A 21,360-nucleotide genomic window follows, 5' to 3' on the forward strand; every position below is an offset into this window, starting at 1 on the left:
TGAAAAGCTATAAGGCTACATGTAGAATGTAGCATTCTTTCTATCGCATTGCATATTTTTGCCACCTATCCAGGCTCATTTGGCAGTATGTGCTCATATTTTGAGAGTTGTTTTTGATTGCTTCTCTTGAATTTGCAGCACCTCTGGTCCAACAATCAAAACACAATCAAATGTTATAAGTTACATTACTTTGATGAAGTCATTGAAATAGTTACATTCCATTTTCAACAGAGTAACTAGTAATCTGTAACCTCTAACATTTTTAAAAGTAACCTTCCCAACCCTGCTTATAACCCAGCGTTGGCTCAATCATTATCGCCAACCAGGCTGCAGTAAGTGCGAGGCCAGTCTCTCCAGGTGGAACTCTGACACATGCACACCCTAGCTGAGCCACATGACAACACCACCGTGATGGCCTGAGCTCATCCTAGAGCACCGGGGTGACTCATCATCCTAGCGGGCCCTGGTGAAGTGTAAATGGAAGTCTGGGGCTGAGCTTGGAGAGCGCTGGCGCTAATGTTAGGGGTGTGTGCACAGGGACAGATGAGTGTGTGTGGGAGAGATAGTGTTGAGACAGCTCTGTACCATGCTGCTACAGGGTTGAGGAGTGGTGGAGGCCAGGACGTGGGGATCAGGCTGAGAGGCACACACACACTCCTCATGAGGTGTGGGATGCAAGTCATGCTCCTGTGAACGGCTGCAAGCCTCCCTGCCTGGGAGAGACCGTGTGGGGCACAGAGAAGCTACAGAAGCTGTGTTTTAGTCCGCACACCCATCCAACCTCAACCACCAGGAAATTCTTGGGGAGGGGAACCACATACACACACAAACACACACATAGACACAAACATGGGCCTCACAAACACATACACACACACACACACACGCACACACAAACACACACACAGACACAATCTTCACATGCACGCCCCTCCTTTCCTCCACCGCCCTGGTTAGCATTCCTGGCCTATCACTGTCCACACAAAAACAGGCCACTGGGGCAGGACTGCTCTCCATCAGAGCATTATGAGAGACAGAGAAGGAGAGAGAGAGAGAGAGAGAGAGAGACAGAGGGAGAGAGAGAGAGAGAGAGCGAGAGACAGAGAGAGTGAGGGCGACAGAGACAGAGAGACAGAGAGAGAGAGGGCGACAGAGACAGAGAGAGAGCGAGAGAGACAGAGAGACAGAGAGAGAGAGCGAGAGAGAGAGGGCGACAGAGGGGCTCTCCAAATTTGCAGCTGAGTAGCGGGGTGGTCTGTTTAATGTTAGGCAGGACCTCTGTGATAAGATGCAGGTTCGTGTGTCTGCTTTCTTTTCTCTCTCTCTCTCCGTATGCCTTGTTCTGTCTACTGGAGCCAATGAGCTCTTTTTTGTCTTTTTGTTTAACTTGACCTTCCCAGCACACACACACACACTCACACACACACACACACCCATGCGTAGACACACACTCACACACACACCAGCCAAGACAGCCCCCTCAGTGAAAACACAGAAGATAAATGACTTGTCTGCGACGTGATGCCTGCTCCTCTTTGACAATTTCAGAGCAAATAGCAGGTGACGTGCATTGTGTTAGCAAGCATTCCCCCTCTCTGACTGGAGCCAGCCAGAGAAGCCCTGTGCTCCAGAGACAGCCACAGGACCTGGGCGAGAGACACCGGGACAGAGAAGGGAGAGAGAATAACTGAGACTGTGGGAGAAAAATACAGGAGAACGAGGGAGTGAAGGAATTATCCAGAAAGAGAGCGAGAGAGAGAGAGAGAGAGAGAAAGAGAGAAGTGATTATTCAGGCTAGTATGTAGCACAGAGTCTGCCATGTTAGGAATGTCATGTCAAGCCAGGGTGCAGTGTGATACCTTCATGTTTCTCCACATGTGTGTGTGTGTCTCAGCAGGACGGACTGGAGAGCTGGAGCTCATGGGAAGTCCCAGCATGCTCTGGTAATAGTTTGAGAGCTGACTAATAGACTGTCTCAGCCACGGAGAATGAGCTGAATTAGGCAGAGTGATGGCTCAAGCATGCCTTTCACCGAGGGGGAAACACACTATATTTCAACCAATCAGTGAAGCTCCATGATCAATCCCCTGGAGAGCCCCACTCACTCATTCACCAACAAGCAGCCATGAACATGTTTCAGTGCTGCCTTCAGCCCAGCTGCTCCCAAACTACAGCTAGCATGTTAAAGTGATAAGATGCAATCTGATTGTATCCTCTATTTGAAAGGAGTGAAAACAGTGGTGTAGTCCAGGGTATACGCAGGTATACAGAGTATACCTACTTATTTTTCAGCCAGCGTTGAGTATACCCACTTCTCAAAACAGCGCGTTTATCCTTTGCTGTATGGGCTGCTTAAAAAAAGAGTATACATTATATAAGAGTATACCCACTTCTCCAGGGACCACTACACCACTGAGTGAAAGGAATGGTGTTGGTAAGTCTGATTGACAGGCTTAGGTCCTGCCCCTCTCTCTCTCCTCCCTGTAGCTAGCCTTCAAGCAGGCTGGTGAGAGCTCTGTGTGTCTTGGTCCCGAGGCAGCCCAGGGGGACGGTACACTGAGGCTCACTCGGCTGCGCTTTTTATTTTTGGTCACTTTGAAGAAATAACAAAGCCTTAAAACTTAACATTTTCCAAAGAATTTTCCATGAATTCTGCTGCTGCATGGAGAGGCAGTGCAGCATGTAAGCAGTTTCCTCTCCTCAAATGGTGCAGACACACAACTCAGCGCCTGTTTCATTTCTTTGTCATCATCCCCAGATCTCTGCAAGGGACTAGCAATAATAGCCATGACAGTAATAACACAGTAATACAGTCGGAGGCATTGCCAATCTAAATGGGCTTCTTTCTTAGAGGAATATTATGCCAGTGAGGTCAAACTGCTCGCTTTTCTACGGAGTCATTTCCAGCATAGAGTAGATCCTTCACTCCTAGGGTTTTTTAATGGCCAGCTGATGAAGTAGTCCAGCTCTGCGAGATGGAGAAACTATGTTTTGCTTGGCGGTGTGCTTTTGACCTCACTATTCATCAATACCATATGTAAAACGAGCAAGTTCTTTCCCAAGTTTTAATAAATCCAGATAGCGCTGTTATTTTAGCCTTTTTCTTTCAGCTGCATACTGAAGTGACCGGGAACAAAAATATTATGGTCGTCCGCCATAAATTCTGTAAGCTCTGGAAAGCCACAAAACCCCTTCTGTGTGCGAGCCAGTGCAAGCCCATCTTCTATGGCAATGAGAAAATCAGGCTTGGGCTTGCGTGATCCTAGGGCAAAACCCACGATGGAAAAAATGAGAGAGGGAAGACCTCTGAAGTCACTCCTCTCTCTCTCTCTCTCTCTCTCTCTCTCTCTTTCTCTCTCTCTCTTTCTCTCTCCATCTGTCTATTCATTTGCACTCAAGCAGAACCTCACATGTCATGATCTCTCAAGTACTTTTGCAAATGGCCATACATGGCCTTTAGGCAGGCTCTCCGCATGCCTGACTTCTTATAGAGTAGATTTCAATTCACAAACGGACTTTGTCTTGAAAAATGTCTTTTAGTTTAAGTTAAGTTTAGTAAAAATAAAACTCGCTTCATCCTCGGAGCTCACTTGATAATTACCAGAACATTCTCGCCACCCAGTACGGAGTGAGGAAAAGCTCTCCGCACTGTAGCTCGAACTTTGATTTAGGTCACGCAACGAAGCGATGCAGTAATTTGTGCTAAAAAGGAAAACACAGACATTCCCTGCAGCACAGATCCAGAGCTGTTTGGTGGCTCCTTCCCAGCCCATCTGGATCCGTTCGAGTCCAGTCAGAGTCACACATGAAATTATACTTGGCTGTCTTCGTTTTATTAGTCAGCCTTGATTTATGACCTTCAAAGTCAAAAATAATTGGCCGACACTGGATGTCTTTTATAAGCCATGTTCGGGGGCAGTGAGCGAGAGCTGGAAAATGAGTCGAAACAGAAAGAATGCATGACGCGATGCCTTGAGAAGGACCAGCTCCAGCAGAGCGGCATTGTGTATTTTTATAACAGGCGCCTCCTTGGCCAGCTATGCTCGCCCAGTGCCAAGTACATGTATAGACAACAACCAACAGGTCATGTAACTTCTGAATGAAAAACATCTCTGTGTGATAGGTCAATGATTAGAGTAAACACCAGGATGTTGAACAATCTGGAGAGAGGAGGGGTGGGGGAGGGGGAGGCTGGGAGGGAGAGAGAGAAGGGTGGGTCTGTGTGTAGACAGAGCACGGAGCTGATTGGGTAATCAAAGGAGTGGCCCTGTGTAGAATGGGGACCCGATAAGCCAATAACATGTCTTTTCTATGTAAATGTGGGTGGGTCCTGTGTAATTGGGGAGGCGGATACTGTATTGTAGTTTTATCGGTGTCTAATAGAGGGTCGTTGTTGCGAACAGCAGCAAACAGCACATTGTCTGTTATAGTGACCATTTATCCTTAGTTTGTCCCTTAGTTTGGTTGTTGGCGTTGATTAGGGGTATTTTTGACGCTTGTTTTGTGAAAAAAATGAATCCAACGAGGTCCGCGTAAATTTCCAAGCTGCTTTGCTTTATTACATTCATCTGTGAAAATTTGACAAATTTGTTTAGTCAAAGGTGTCCAGGCTCATTAGGATAGACACCAAGAAGTGAGTGATTTGTCACCGCACATTATACTAAGCTTGTCTTAATAAGGTATAAGGAGGTCAGCCCTTAAAAAACAGTCTGAAAACTTTCCAGAGTATGACTCACTGTTCTGTAAGGTTGCATCAGCTCCTAGCTAAATAAATAACAGTGATTCAGTGGGCTTCCCTGCCAGGAGCGTTCAGCTGAGTCTTACTTAGCCTGACTCCCACTGATATTGCACACACTCAAGCATGTGGACACACACACACACACACACACACAGTCCCACACACACACACACACACACACACACACACACACACACACACACACACACACACACACACACACACACACACACACACACACACACACACACACTCCCACACACACTCATACAAACGAAACCTCTTGTAAGTGCACACAAGCATGCACACCACCTGGTAAGGACTCACAGTGTGGCTAGTGTTTGGCCAAACTCTTGATCAAAGCCATGGGGTACCCCTTATCAATACAATTTAGGGTGTAGTTTTTCATTTTGGATGACAAAGCAAGATATATTTGTTTTCATGAATTTAGCAGTAGCAGTATCTAGGCGTAATCCAACCCAACTCCCAATAGAAGAGTCTTCCTTCTCACTGGCAGTCATTTTAAAACTCATTAAAATAACACGAGATATTCTCATAAGCATCTTTATTTTCTCATTGGCAGCTCCAGTGCTTGCTTGAACACAACCCAACCCACAAACAGGTAATCCTCCAGTCGCGGTCTATGGGCCTCATTTCAGCTCTACCCTGGCAGGAGCACTCCCATCCTGGGGGGAGGCCCCGCCATTCATGTGTCATTACGCTCCTGCATTAAGGGGCTGTGGGGAAGAGGCTGGGCCAGATCACACAGGAGCCCCACACCTACACCTCATCCTGATGGAGCGGGAGCAGCCAGATCACACAGGAGCCCCACACCTACACCTCATCCTGATGGAGCGGGGAGCAGCCAGATCACTCCAGGAGTCCCACATCTACTCCTCATCCTGATGGAGCGGGGAGCAGCCAGATCACTCCAGGAGCCCCACATCTACACCTCATCCTGATGGAGCGGGAGCGGGCCTAGCCAGATCACACAGGAGCCCCACATCTACACCTCATCCTGATGGAGCGGGCCTAGCCAGATGCCTGGGAAACAAGGCGGAGGGAGTCCAGCAGAGAGAGTCCAGCAGAGAGAGAGCTGCTAATGACGACTGCAGCGGAGTGTGCTCTCACAGCATCGGAACACACACAACATGGGACCGCTTCCACTGTGTAGTCATGGATGAGCAGAATTACAGTGTGTGTGTGTGTGCGCGTGCGTGTGCGTGTGTGTGTGACTGTGCGTGTGTGTGTCCCTCTGGTGCATGCAACCATGGTCGGCGGGAGTAAATTCAAGTTTGAGGTTCTGAGTGAGTGTGTGTTCATTTGTAGTATCTTGGTCAACAGTGTCTACCAGTGTCTACAGTCTATTCATTTCTCTCATATACCACAAGCAGACAGTGAGACAGTGGTCAACATACAACCTGTAGTGTATATGAAGTGTAGTGCATCCTTGGTTAATGGGATTCACAAGAGGGGTTTTAGTGCAAAACACAATGCACTACAAGACCAGAGGCAAAGGAGTACAGTACTTAGTACAGGGGGGGAGAGAAAACACAAATGAACGAGCCTGTGTTGGCAAGGCAGATGCTCACAAACACACACACACACACATACACACACAAACTCACACTAACGCACACACACAACACCACAGAAAGTAAGAAAGAGTGAGTGAGAGGGAGAGAGACAGGCAGAAAGAGAGGGGGAGAGAGGGAGAAGATTTCTTTTTTCAATTTTGGATAGCAGCCTAAAAATGTGCCTGTCACAGATGTTTCAGCAGAAGGTGTTTGCATGCTGTCGGTTAATACGCCGCCATACGGGACACAGTATGACCACCACAATAACCAGTAAGTAACACTCTCTGTGAGCCCGAGCACCGCGCCAACTTCACCTTCTGTTTTCGGGGAGAACTTATACCCCTGCGGACTGAAGCGTACCTTGATGCTGCCGCATAGCCCATGACTCATAACGCTGCTCGCAAGATAATGGGTTTTGGGGGGGGTCCTGGGAATTCAGCCTTCAGCTCCGATTTCCTGGAAGCAATTGGAGAAAAATGTAGAGGGGGAAGCTGTGCGAAGTTCATCGTCACTCATCTTTGGCACAAGAGTGACAGAAGTGGGACGCTTCTCTTTTGGGTTTTAATTCGTTCCTGTTGAGGATGATGATTCATTATGAACACATTTTTTTGTATTTGTGCTTTGACTATTGAAGCGTATTAGCAACAATAATACTTAAAGTCATAAGACATGAAACAATGTTGACTATTAAATGCTCGGTTTGTCCCGTTTATTCAGTTTTGGTCCTAAGACGTGGCAGAACCAGTCCAGATTGTCAAAAATGTAAACGTTTTTATATAAAATCTACAGTTAATTATCTGACAGCCTTTTGATACATTTGGTGCAGCCAATCTAGAGATATTAGCGAAAATGTTTAAGGCATCATCATCTTAACGGAAAATCAAGTTTGGAGAAAATCAATCGTAAGCTGTGTAAATTGAAATGAATGCACCGAAACTGATACATTTCCTGTCATCAAATAATTTTGAAACTTTGCACAAAGATAAATAACAACCACATAAATTAACATAGAAAATTATTTCCAATGGTCAATTTTTGGACAATTTATTTCAAGGTATAGAAAGACTCATTATGTCTGCTGTAGTCCAACATCATCTGTTCAGGGACTGAAATTCGATTTGAAATTGTACTTCACATGGATATGCTTCCAGAATAAACTACAACTACTTTAGCTCAATTGTTCCACATCTGAAAAACTGCTGAGATGGCAAATGCACTAAAAATGCTTTGGCCAATCAAGGAGCTCCAACAATTTACTTCCCTAGTGGTGGTATATGTAATTTGTTACTATTTTTTTAAACTTAGAAAATGCTCTCCCATTGGCTGAAGTCTTATTTTCTTCACATTCTGAGTGAATGGTCATCAGGAGCTCTCGAAGACGCAAATGGCTACTCCAAACATGACGTGTTCAGACCCAAATGGCTACTCCAAACATGACCTGTTCAGACCCAGGAAACCAAAATGTGACAAAACAGGGGCTCAAAAAACTTAAATGTATACACATTAATTGGCTACAAAGGTATATGTATAGGTGATTTTACAATATAATATTTTGGTGACAGATAGACTGCAGATGAAGGAATGCCTTTACAGCGAAACAAAATTAAAAAAAAAAACATGATTTCAAAAAATGTGTTGATGCATTGGCTGTTTAAATCCCCTTATCTCAGACTGAACACTCAGAACACTGCACTGATTTAGTCGTGACATGCCCCATACTACAACTGGCTTTAAAACACAGAAGTATGACTGGAGCTTTGATGAATATATGGTCCTTGAGTTGGATTGTTCTTGTAATAATGTTCATACCAGTATATCTGTATTACCTTCAAACTCAATCATGAGCAGACATGGAGCTCTGTTTACTATTATATTTCCATTCATCTCTATTATATTTTGATTTATCTACTGTTTTATATTTTCATTCATCTACAGATGCAAAGTTTGCTGAGTTGTCTGAATGTACTGTGTTACTTCAAAGTAGAACTGCACTTTACTGAGGATGCTGTTTGTGTGTGTGTGTGTGTGTGTGTGTGTGTGTGTGTGTGTGTGTATGTACGTGTGTGTGCGTGTGCGTGTGCGTGTGTGTTTTATTTCCATTTGAAGTGTAATTACTTGGAATACATGTACATTGTACACATAGTACGACCGCAGTTTTGTGGCAGTTCTGATCAGACGGTAGTCTCTTCTCCTCTCGTGTTGGCTGTTTCCCCATACTCTCTCCCATTCGGAGCAGTCTTGGACCATAGCATTTAACAAGAGCGTTGCCATCCCCCCAGCACAGATTAGCCAAGAAAAACTCTTTCCATCCAGTTGAACTAACATACGCTATGATATTTCATAGGGTGTCTGCTAGCCTTGTGGGGCTGAAGCCCTAGTCCAGCCCCACTTGTGATGTGCTCTAGTAGGCTCTGGGAGGGCCCAGGAGAGAGAGGGGGAGCGGGGCTGCTCAGTATCAGCGTCCATATCTACTGTGACGTTGAGCTGGAACAGAACGTTCAACCTCAAGCCTTCATGTTCCTGCTGAAAGGCCAACCAGAGGAAACTCTCCCCTCCTCCCCCCCTCCGCTGCATCTGTAGTTGGGCAGCTAAGGACGGCTCCTTTTCTGCCTGCCAGCGTGGAAATCAAATTAAGAGCCCCAGCTTGTGTCGGGTTTTTATATTCTGACTATGAACACATGCTACTCACCTTTGAGGGGCCAACCGAGGCTGTTAAAAACAAGCACCCTCTTATTTAAGCTGGATTCCCCTCTCCAGTACCTATTACATCTCGTGGCCTGTTCTCAATCACCACGGCGTCCAGGGCTCTCTTCATGTGCCGAGTGTGTTCACCACGACAGCCAAGTGCTCTCTTTTCATCTGCGGAGGAGTGTGTTGCTGTGTTTGCGGAGCAGATGCAGGGATGTAATTGAGACGGTCCCCCGATCTTGGACGAGCTTCAGGAAGGTTTAGCGTGACACAATGGCACGGATGCGCAGCTGGAGCTGCAAAACATGCGCAGCTGGAGATGCAGACCATGCGCCTCGTGCCTCATCCAGAGCAGTGCATGCTGTCATCTAGTAGATCATCACAAAACATCCTCAGCTTGTCTGTGTACTTAGTTATTTCAAGAAAAGAAGGTTTTTAATGTCTCCCACCTGTACTCCACTGGTTCCTTGGGATTGACTACAACTGCTGTGTAGTTCCGATGAAGGTTCCTTGCTGACAAACACATCGGGTGTGGGGGGAAACATACCGTATTTAATTCAATTTGATGTTTATTTTTTTAACACCCTCTCTCAACACTTAGAAACGTAATTCACACATACAAGGTTATCTGTGTTATCAAAAAGTGGGCATTAGATTTGATCATTATTTTCACTGTTTGTTTGCAATAAAATTGACTTTTATTGTGAGATTTCATCTGCAATGCCTAAAAATATGCTAAATTTGTCATATTGCCTTTTTGTTTTATGGGTTTCATTCATTGACTTGCAAATGTGATACGGAGAGATGCGAAGAGGGAGCCGGCAAAATAATCAGTTATTAAAATTCAGGTAATGCATTCCTGTTTGTGAATTCTATTTGAGAGATGTTATTAATTTCATATATCAAGTCGGGAGCGGCCATCTGTTGGGCCCGCGTCGCTGCCTCTCGCTCCATCTGCCCGCTTTGCCACGCGCCGCTCCACACCACACCGCTCCGGTGGCACACAAGCAGACAGCAGGCAAGTTTCACTCCGACTTTCTGATTTGTCACTCATCACTGATTCAGTCACCCTTACACCCCCAACGGACACATACACACACACACACACACACACACACACCACACATATGGTCGGTACCTGACTTTCTCATTCCCTCTTTCACCTTGTCCTTTTCTCTCTCTCACTCTCTCTCACTCGTTCTCACACCTTCCCCTCTGGCAGTGTATCTTTATCTCACTTGGCCTATCGCTACCCCACCTCTCTCTCTCTCTCTCTCTCTCTCTCTCTCTCTCTCCGCTTCTTTCTCTTTCCCTCTCTCCTTTCTCGGCTCTATAGCTCAGCTTCCATTCTGTTTCCCTCCAGTTGGACCTGGCTGCTCTCGTGTGAGGTGGGGTGGGGTGGGGTGCTACTCTACTCCATTTCAATAACTGTGGTCAGAGTGAGAATGTCACCTCCAACTCCACATGATCACTGATGATCACCTCCTGAATGTTTCTTTCTCTCTCTCTCTCTCTCTTTCTCACTAGCCTCTTTCTCTCTTCACCTCCCCCTCTCCCTCCCTCTGTTTATCTGTTCTCTACTGTCTCTTGCCCTCTCCTTCACTCTCACTCTATTTCTCTCCAGTCTCTTCACCTCTCTCTTTTCACCTCCTCCTCCTCCCCCTCCTCCCTTTGTGGCTGGGGGAAGCAGATTGTGAAGTCGGCACAGTGAGACGTGTCCCTGCCACACTTAATTTGGCATCTGGGCCTTCATGAATATGAATACATTTACAAGTCAGGGATATAATTAGGTGCTGGAGTGTGCGTGTGTTGGGGGGGGGGGGTGTGCTCCAGGTGCAGTGGGAGAAAGGGGGAGGGGGAACAGGTAGCAGTGGGCTGCGACAGGGACACCCAACTCCCTCCCTCCAAGTGTGTTTGTGTATTTGTGTGTGTATGTGTGTGCGGCAAGCCAGTCAAGGATACATTCAAGCTCTTAACCATCATTCCAAACAAAGGCATAATAGCAACAAAGAGCCCATCAGGACAGTGAAGTAAGTAGCTAGTCGGACTACCAAGCACCCATCAGGCAATGATGCAATGGCGTTTAGATATATTTCACTGGACCATTGGTTACCTGGGCCTGAGTTGGTCAAATCTTGAAAAAAAATGTTTTTACTTTACTTTACTTTAAATCAAGGTGTGGTTATGGTTGGTGTTGACTGTAGAGTGTCTGTGGTTAAAATGCAATACCACACATTTAACACAATGATGTATAGAGAAGTACTAAGCCATACCTTCTACTACTCATATGCCTGGGCATGAGTGAGCAGGTGAATGTGTGAGTGTGTGGGTGGGTGGGCGCGTCTGTGCCTTACTGCCTTTTGTTTTGTATACTAATAAAGCATCCAGTGATTGTTGATCCACCTCTGGGGCAGTGTGTGTACTGGATGCATCGGCGTGGCATTCTGGTGGCGTAATGGGTTATTTACTGAGGCACGATGCCACACGGGCACAGGGGAGGCGCAGGGGAGGCACAGCCTCCAAAATGGTTAATGTTGTGTAGTTTTGCCATATGCCACTGGATTACACATCTAGCAAGCTATATCATTACACCTCAGTGTATTGTTTGGAATTCATAATGGAAACATAAGCGGGAGACAAAACCAGTGGATGTGACGTGGTGTGAATAGAATTTAGAAGTGGCCCGTTTGTCTCCCTTTTAGAGATAAAATGGCGGAGGCAATGATGATGATGGTGATAAAAATGGTAGTAACGCACATGCTCAGGTTAGTTATTCCATCCGTCCTATTCAAATTCTCCACCTTTTCATATTAACATTTTAATCTTAACCAGTACAGTAATTCCTCACACATTTCTCATGTTATCGCCTGTAGCCGTAACTCCAAACTGAAATTATATTTACAAAATGAGTATTCAGAAGATGTCATTTTGTATGCTTATGACTTGTTTTGTCAAGCCTGCAGAAAAAAGGTGCGTTAATGCAATTCTGACCTTCCGTGAGGAGAAAACAAAACTTGTAAGGTTAAAGTTGCAGATATATCTCCTCTACGCTAGCGTTCTCACCGGGGGACGATTGCAGATAATTGGTTTTAGACGCTCTCATGCAGAGCCGCTCACCGTTACAGCTGATAAGAAAAGAGTTTGAGATCTAAATTGTGTCAGAGATATGCATAAAAACCACATCAGCATAATGAAATAAAGGCATTAAAACAGAAAAGTGGAAATGTAATTAAAGGGGCCTTTCACCGCCCCTGCTGGATTTACCATCATGAGGTTTGGCCACCTGAAGTGCTGGAACATTTGCTTTGGAGAATTTATATCCATGGAGGTTATATCTGCAGATAGCTTTATTCTTTTCTGCCTGCGATTTCAATTAGATAAAAAGAAAATCCATGGAGATGACACAAGTCTTAATACAAATGTATAATCAACAGCATAAATGATATACAGTCCCTTGTCCATTTGACTATACAGCCCTTTCAGGGTAGTGTTCTTTACCTGTGAGTAAAGATGCAACGCACATGGCCAACACTTTGATCTGCATCTCTAAAAAGCCTTGGATTTCAAGCAGAGGTGATGGTGAATGATCAACATCCCACTGATCTTACAGTCGAAGCCTCCATGAGTATAACACTCATTACATTTACTCATCACCCCCTTCCCCTTCCCTTCTCTGTCCCTTTCTCCCTCTCTCTCTTTCTTCCTTCTTTTCGTCTGCTAACCACCTGCTCCCCGCTAATGGCTAAGTGTTTGTACCTGCTGGGTTTGGCCATAGCTGCTTTCTGTTCAGGCGTGTGAACTGGAGGCCTGGGTTGGAAGCAGAGGGATCCTCCTGCCCTCCATCTTTCCTGAGGGCTCAGCAGATCTCTGTGTCTCTCGATACTCTTTTGCACCTCCTCAAATGATTCCCCTCCCTCACTCTTCTTCTCCATCCCCCCCTCTTCCTCTTCCTCTTCCTCTCCCTCTGTTCGGTGCCTTCAGGGTAAACTTTGGAGCCTCCCTGGCCAAGTGAGCCCTGGTGAGGGACTTTGAAAACACTTTTGTGAGCAGATGGTGACCATCCAACAGGTGCACCTCGCCCAGAGTGCCAAGCATCACGGGGCAGAGAGGAGAGAAGAGGAGGGAAGAGGAGAGGAGAGGAGAGGGGAGGGGAAACAGGGCCAGAAGAGGTGAGCATGTGTGTCACAGAATGTGTGTGTGCGTTGTGAGTGAGTGTGTGTGTGTGTGTGTGTGTGTGTGTGTGTGTGCGTGTCTGTGTTTGTATGTGAGTGTGTGAGGAGAAGAGCGGGGAGCACAGAGGACAGGGCAGATGGGAGGAGAGAAGGGGACACATTGGGGAGAGAGTAGAATATAGTAGAGAAAGTAGTGAGGTAAAATAATATAATGGAGAGTTGGGAAGAGATGTGAGGAGCAGGGGATCAGAGAAGAGGAGAAAGGGGAGGACAGGGGAGGAGAGCAAATCCATCTTATAAAGACTCTAGACAACCCCTTAACCCCACAATCTCCCCCAGTGAACTGCTCTCTAACTCTCATTACCAGCTAAAAACCCTGATGGTGGGCAGTTGGGCCATCAGTGTGGTCATTATTAACATAATTAGCTCTTATTTGTCCAGGAAGGGAAGAGAGAGACTTCGAGACTCAAGACCATCCCGTAGAAGGGTGTTCAGAATGCTTTGATCACCAACAACACCCCCCCCCCCACACACACACACACACACACACCACCACCACCCACCCCAATCCACACTCCCCAATGCCCTTTACTGACCCCTCCCTGGTAAAACAACAAAAGCAGCAACATGAAATGCCAAAAGGTCAGTCCAATGCCAGGATACAGCTGTATGTGTGTGCTGTTTGTATGTGAGGGTAAAGTGTTTTGGGGGTGTGTATACTTGTGTATCTGTGTGCAAGAAAGATAGTTAATGTGCATGAAGGTACCTGTGAGAGCATGTGTGACACAGAATGTGTGTGTGTGTGTGTGTGTGTGTGTGTGTTGTGAGTGAGTGTGTGTGTGTGTGTGTGTGTGTGTGTGTGTCTGTGTGCGTGTGTGTGTGTGTGTGTGTAACAGAAGGACAAAAGAATATATTAAAGTTTCAGTACAAACCAAGTCCAATGTATTCGTTCGTCCTTCAGGCTCTATCAGGTCAGTGATGTGCCCTTGATATCCATTTCATTTAGTTTCCTCTACCACATTTAGGGGGCCTTTGACTTTAGTCAAACTAAAGTTTTTGAATTTCACACCAAGTCTTCCGGGTCACGAGAGACATTCTGTGCCGGTAGAGGGAGAGGCCACACAGGTTAATGATGTAATCTAGGAGTGGTCAAGACAAGGCGCAGGCTTTTGTTAAATGTCACTGTGACAATCAGATCCGCACAGCACTTTTTACTTCATTATTTCCCTTAATAGTCGGTTTTTTTTTTTTAATAATTTTTTCCTTATTTTACTACCGGTCTCAGGTGCACATGGGTTCTGTTAAATTATTTTGGCATTTTGTTTTGTTTATTATCTGTAATTAGTTTTCTTGTAGTTTTGTGCGTGACATAGTGAAGGGGGTAGACCCCCATTGGCCGCAGGTATGAAACAGATTGGGGAGACCAGGTAGAGTTGCAACACAGGAACAGTGTTTAGATAGATTACATCCAAAAACTCACAGACATGTGTGATGGCATCAGCAGGCTACATTCAAAGTTTAAGCTTGTGTCTCAATATCTGTCCAAGGTTATAGACAGAGGTCATTTTTGGGGCAAATTGGTTTTGAGGAAAATATTGACCGTACAATTTTTTTGCCAGGAACCCTTAGTCTAGCCTGGCCATTACCAGCCTGTGACTCCATTTCTTTCCGTCATTCAGTCTGGCAAAACCCAATGCATTTTCGTTTCCGAGATGGGCGGGTGCTTAGGTTTAAAATCATTGGAGTTCCCTTAACCAATCAGCAACGTTTGGTAATGACGTATGCTGTGCGACGTGACGAGAGAGCGATAGCTTTTCGTGTCTCTTCCTCCGTCGCAATTTTTTGCTATGCTGGTAAACTACAAACACCTCGGCAAGGCGAGTTTTGCGTCACAGCTCTGAACTGTTCGCTGATTGGTGCGGTTGTAGGGTGAAGCCAGGAAACGATGTTAGGCGGGGCTGGGCCAGACTACGTATGAGCTTGAAATCAAATCAGGCGGAAATACGTAGGGTGGTGTCACCAGGCTACCCTTAGTCTACTTTCAGGTTAAAAGGAAAGCAGACACTTCCACCGCAAAGCAAAAAGGGTTACAACTGTAGGTAAACAGTAAATGTTTCTATGCTTGAAAATACATCACAACCCACAGTGGGTCATATACAGTAGACTTTGCAGCCTGCTATTTTCTGCAGCCATTCCATTAAAGCATGTTGAGGCTTAAATAGCTAGCATTAATGCCAGGTGCGCATTGCAAGCGCTAGCCAGCTGTTTGTTTATGTGATTACTGTGGGACTTTTTCTGCACTAGAGTTGGCTGAACTGACTGATCAAAAGAGGGCTTTCTCTTTACCCTCCGCAAATTGCTAACAAGGTAGCTCGCTAGGCAGCAACCTGAATAAGTCCAGTGGACTGATATGGTTACAGCTGTTCTCAGACATTCCAACCATTCCAACAACCACTTTAAACACTCGGTGCAACAACATAGAAATCTGCCCCATTCTTCACGCTAATGTGTTAAAACATGTCTTGTCCTTGTTGCTTTCCATGTCGTTTGATTCAGCCTGGGAGTTCCACTCACCCTGCGAGATGCCCTCCATCCTTACAACAGTAGCTCCTGTAGTTGCATGCTCAGTTGTCATACAGCCAACCCAGATAGCAGGGAGAGGTTGGCCCATTGTTGGCCCAACGTTGTCACAGACGTTGGCATTACATCCTTACAACAGTAGCTCCTGTAGTTGCATGCTCAGTTGTCATACAGCCAAGGTTGTTTTGGTGAGGATCCTGTAAAATACGATAATGTACTGCACTAAATCCTTATTTTATTTATATATGGCCTCTGTCAACCTTTTCATTGAACCTGACTGATTGCAGAGTTTACCTCGCATTAGAAACGACTGACTTTCTCTTCGGCATAAACATGAACCATTAGCATCAGCCATAAATGCCAAAGCATAGCATAGCAACAACTTTGACAAACAATGATTGATTGGTGCATTGTTTATGTTTTTTGATTGGGTTAGGGAATTTTAACTGTGGTGTAAACCAGGACTGTGTGGTTGTGAAAGTCTTTAAGTCTGTAAAATCTGTAAATTGTTTTACAGATACTTTGTGGGACTCTGGACACCCAGCTTGAAACCAGGACAATCCCAGACAAACTGGGACATCTGGTCACTGTAAATAAAAGCTTCGGTAACACTTTCTATGAAGCCCAGCGTTATAAGGCCCTATAAGGACATTATAAGGGCCTTAATAATGACTTACAGCGATTGCTACAATGACTTATAGCTACTTTATAACTACGTATAATGTCTTCATGATGACTCCTTTATGATACATTATATCAGTTCATTATAAATGGTGTTAATTAAAGACGGAAAAATGCATTATAAATATGTGACTGTCGGGTAACACTTGCTATGAAGCCTGCCTTTTTAAGGTCAAGGACATTAATGATGACGTTTAAAAGTAGCTATAACTCATTGTAGCACTCTTTATAACTATGTTTAGCATCTCCACAATGACTCATATCCACTGCTCTGAAACGTTATGTCAGTTAATTATAAATGGTTATAATCTAAGATAAAATGATGCATTATAAATATGTGATCATAGGTTTGTGTGGGTAATCATGAATCCTATGAAGCCTGCATATATGAAGCACTCTAAGAACATTCATAATACCTTTAAAAACTAGTTAAGTCATTGTGGCACTCATTATAACTATGTATATAGGTCTTCACGGCACATCATAACCACCTTTGTGATATATTATGCATATTCATTAATGGTTATTAGTATGCAGAGATGGGCAGTATTTCAATTACTTGTATTTGAAATACTAGTTTATTTGCTTTTGAGTATTTTGTAATTTGTATTTGAAAGGGCCAATAAAAAATCGAATGTAATTTGTAACAAAATACTTTAGAGTGGAGTAATTTTGTATTTAAAATATTCAAATTACTTTCTCCAGTGTTAAGGCAGAAGGAGATTTTTTTTTTGTCGGATTCTACCAGTAGACCATCTGATCTGCCTCTGAATGTCATTGTTGAATCAGGCATCAGTCAATTTGCCAAAAGTGATGCTTCTTATGGCCCGCCCCTTTTTGGGGCGAAAAGGAAATCACCCCAGATCTCTCTCATTGACTCTCATGTTAAATCATTTTTTTTTCAAAAAACAGGGCTGTGGGTGAAAACTTAGAAAGCTGTCTTGATCCTTGTCAATTTATCTTCATAGGTATACCTATATCGAGTTGTTGCACTGAACTTTAGCCATCTTGACACAATGTGACTTGATCAAAGCCGTATGATGTCCTTATACGCAATTACATATGACGAAAGCACGGTGGGGATAGCCCTCCCGGAAGCCATAGAGATTGCAATGAGAGCCCTGTTTTGTGAAAACATGAAAGTCACACAGCTGCTGCCTGCAAACATATATACCGTATACAGATCAATCAAGTTGTTGTCTTTTAATAGCTTTGCTTACACTGACATTCTGTGACTGTTCTTCCTTTTTATAGGTTCACCAGAGCAGAATATGTGTGCTGGGGGAAGGGCATGGTGGCGACGGTTACAAACATGAAAAAAAGGATACGGGACTCAAATGTTTGGGAACCACTGCCTAAAGGCCCTTGCTTGGTTCTGCGTTGAGCATGAATTGATAGGTGCTTACGCGTTGCGTTGGGGGTGTTGCCAAGCGATTCACACCCAGAACAATAGGCTTGCGTAAAATGGCGCAAGTCTAGAAAAAGGGGCCGACACACGCAAGACGTGAAATGACGCGAAAGGGGCGCGCAAGGGGCTTGCGCGGCCTCTTGCGCTTGCGCTTACGCTTACGTAACTGAGCATAAATCGGCCTTAAAGGCTGATTTATGGTCAGAGACGTAAGCGCAAGCGCAAGAGGCCACGCAAGCCCCTTGCGCGGCCCTTGCGCGTCTTTTAACGTCTCGCGTGCGTCGGCCCCTTTTTCTAGCCTTGCGCCATTTTTTACGCAAGCCTATTGTTCTGGGTGTGAATCGCTTGCCAACACCCGCAACCATTCAAGGAGCATGAATTGCTATGAGTACATTTTGCGCAACAATATGACACCAACGTAGAACCAAGCAGCCGCTTTTATACCACTGACAAGGGCTTGTCATAATAGCCTGCACCTGGGCCCGTGGTAACTACGTTACGCCACTGAATAGCCCAAACCTGAATGTTCTGCTATACCAAATTGTGAGAAAACTGAAAATTCAGAAAAAGTATTTCCTGTATTTTAAAAATACAAAATACATGTATTGTATTTTGTTACATTTTCTGGCAACAGTATTTTGTATTTTATTTTGATACATTTATTCAAGGGGTATTTTGTATTTTGTATCAAAATACATTTTGATGTATTTTTGCCCATCTCTGTTAGTATGGTGACTAGGCTGCTATACAGACATAGAATATTATAAACTTTGAAAAGATCCTATAAGTGGACTTTGTCAGCTTTAAGTAAAGTGACAAAAGGGTGGTGTTGTTATGAACAGATATGAGATTAAATAAGTGTACTTTGTCAGCTTTAAGTAAAGTGACAAAAGAGTAATTTTGTTTTAAACAGATATAAGATTATTATAAGAGAAGAGAAGAGAAGATAAGGCATTATGAACTTGTTAATAGTGCTGACAGTAAATACAACAGGATACAGATGAAAACCCTTTCATTTAAATCAGCACTGGCTGAACATAGCCCAGAACATAGCATTGTAAGGGTGTTAAAAAGGGTGTTAAAAATAAAAAAAACAGCAAGCCTTCTGTAGACAACTTATTGATGTGACATACGGTATGACATTTTAATGGACGGCCATCAGGAGCAAGTCCCCATCAGTTTTCATCTTGCTTATTTTTTCTTGGATTTCTGGTGTCACAAGGGAACGGCACCTAGCAATATAATAATCTTATATTCCTTTTGCATAATAAATCACAAAGGTGGTTATGATGTGCCGTGAAGACCTATATACATAGTTATAATGAGTGCCACAATGACTTATCTAGTTTTTAAAGGTATTATGAATGTTCTTAGAGTGCTTCATATATGCAGGCTTCATAGGATTCATGATTACCCGCACAAACCTATGATCACATATTTATAATGCATCATTTTATCTTAGATTATAACCATTTATAATTAACTGACATAACATTTCAGAGCAGTGGATATGAGTCATTGTGGAGATGCTAAACATAGTTATAAAGAGTGCTACAATGAGTTATAGCTACTTTTAAACGTCATCATTAATGTCCTTATAGGACCTTATAAAGGCAGGCTTCATAGCAAGTGTTACCCGACAGTCACATATTTATAATGCATTATTCCGTCTTTAATTATAACCATTCATAATGAACTGATATAATGTATCATAAAGGTGATTATGAGTCATCATGAAGACATTATGCGTAGTTATAAAGTAGCTATAAGTCATTGTAGCAATCGCTATAAGTCATTATTAAGGCCCTTATAATGTCCTTATAGGGCCTTATAACGCTGGGCTTCATAGAAAGTGTTACCAAAGCTTCATTTTCACCCTCTTTTGCCCTGAAAACTGAGGTGTTTATAGCAAAACATCAGACAGACTTTTTAACAGAGTAGAACTTGGCTTGTAGCGTCTGCTGAAGGAGGGGGTAATCAAGACACACAGTCTGTTTCAACTCATCACCACCCAAGTCAATTGTAAAAGATTGAATTGATTGAAGGATCAAGAAATTGTTTTGGTTCTTAGAATGATGTCCACAGGGAGTAGTCATGAACACAGTGATCCTATATGGTTTGCTAAGCAAGATATGAGGTCAGTATAGCATTAATTCATGGAGGGTCCCTCCCTTGTGTATTTACAGGCATACAAATAATACAAGGCCCTGGTTTGTGCCAAGCTACAGAGGCACATCCTAAATGACTAATAGCTGCTGTCAAATATGTTGTACTACTTGAGTTGATCATATACTGCTGCATTGCATTTTAAGTGGTAATTTGTAAAACGACCTACTCAGTTGCTAGCTAGTAAATGTAACTATCTAGCTAGCAGCTGTAAGTCATTAGAAGGCTAGCTGGCATATCTTTCAAATATATGGGCTGTTTTTATTGGATTTTACTAGTTTGTGTCATTTAAAGCCTGCATGACAATTCTTATTGAAGGACAATAAAGTGAGTTTTGAGGTTGTGGATCAAATCGTACAATGTTCAGTTGAAAGAACTTACAGTCCTGTGTACGGACAAAATGTTTTGTAATTTTAAGTCCAAGCCAAATCTGAAATTAATGGTCAATGGGGGGGGGGGGGGGGGGTTCTCTTCTCTCAGTGCGGCTTCTTTTTTTGTAAAAATATGCCATATAATAAATCTGTGATTTGATGCTGCTACTGCTTCTGTGATGATCCACATGCTGTAGTTCATAAACATGCTGCTCATGTACAGCTGAAAGACAAAGCAGTTCTCTCTCATAGACCTGTACACAGCAGATGACTAGAGATAGGGGGAAGGAAAGCTGAGGCAAGAAACGTTTCTGTCTGAAGAGATCCACATGACAAGATATTGAAATTCCATACAAATTTAAATAAAAATGTTATGAAATATTTGCTTCTGTATTTATTTCTTGCACAAAATAAGAGAATTACAGCAAACTCATTGTCCATGGTCTGGCACTTTATCCTTCAACCCTTACCTACAGTAGGTGTGTGTGTGTGTGTGTGTGTGTGTGTGTGTGTGTGTGTGTGTGTGTGTGTGTGTGTTGGGGGGTAAAAAAAGTAGTGCAGACTCAAGTTCATGGCTGTGACCTCTAGAAAGTTCCTTCTTTGTCCTGGGCACGCGCTGTGTGCCAAGTCTCCCGTCTGTGCCCCGTGCGCTGGCAGTGCCGTGGGCCAGGAGACGGGGGAGGCAGCCCGGCCATCTGGGAGATCTCCAGGAGATGCCGGCAGAGCATGGCACTCATCAGCAGGTTTGAATTTGCACCATAATCACAAACACACCCTCACTTCCTCCTCTCCTCCCTTTCGGCCTCCTGTTTCAGTTCTCTCTCTCTGGCTCTCCCTCCCTCTCTCCCTCCCTCCCTCCCTCCTTCTCCCTCTTCCAACATGGTGCAGGCCCAGTGAGCCTTTCAACCTGTCACTACCCTTTCATAAAAATGTGAAACTTAAGCCAAGGACAAAGATAAGGACCTTTGACATGATTCAT

This window comes from Sprattus sprattus (genome assembly GCF_963457725.1).
Source record: "Sprattus sprattus genome assembly, chromosome: 20".
NCBI lineage: Eukaryota > Metazoa > Chordata > Actinopteri > Clupeiformes > Clupeidae > Sprattus > Sprattus sprattus.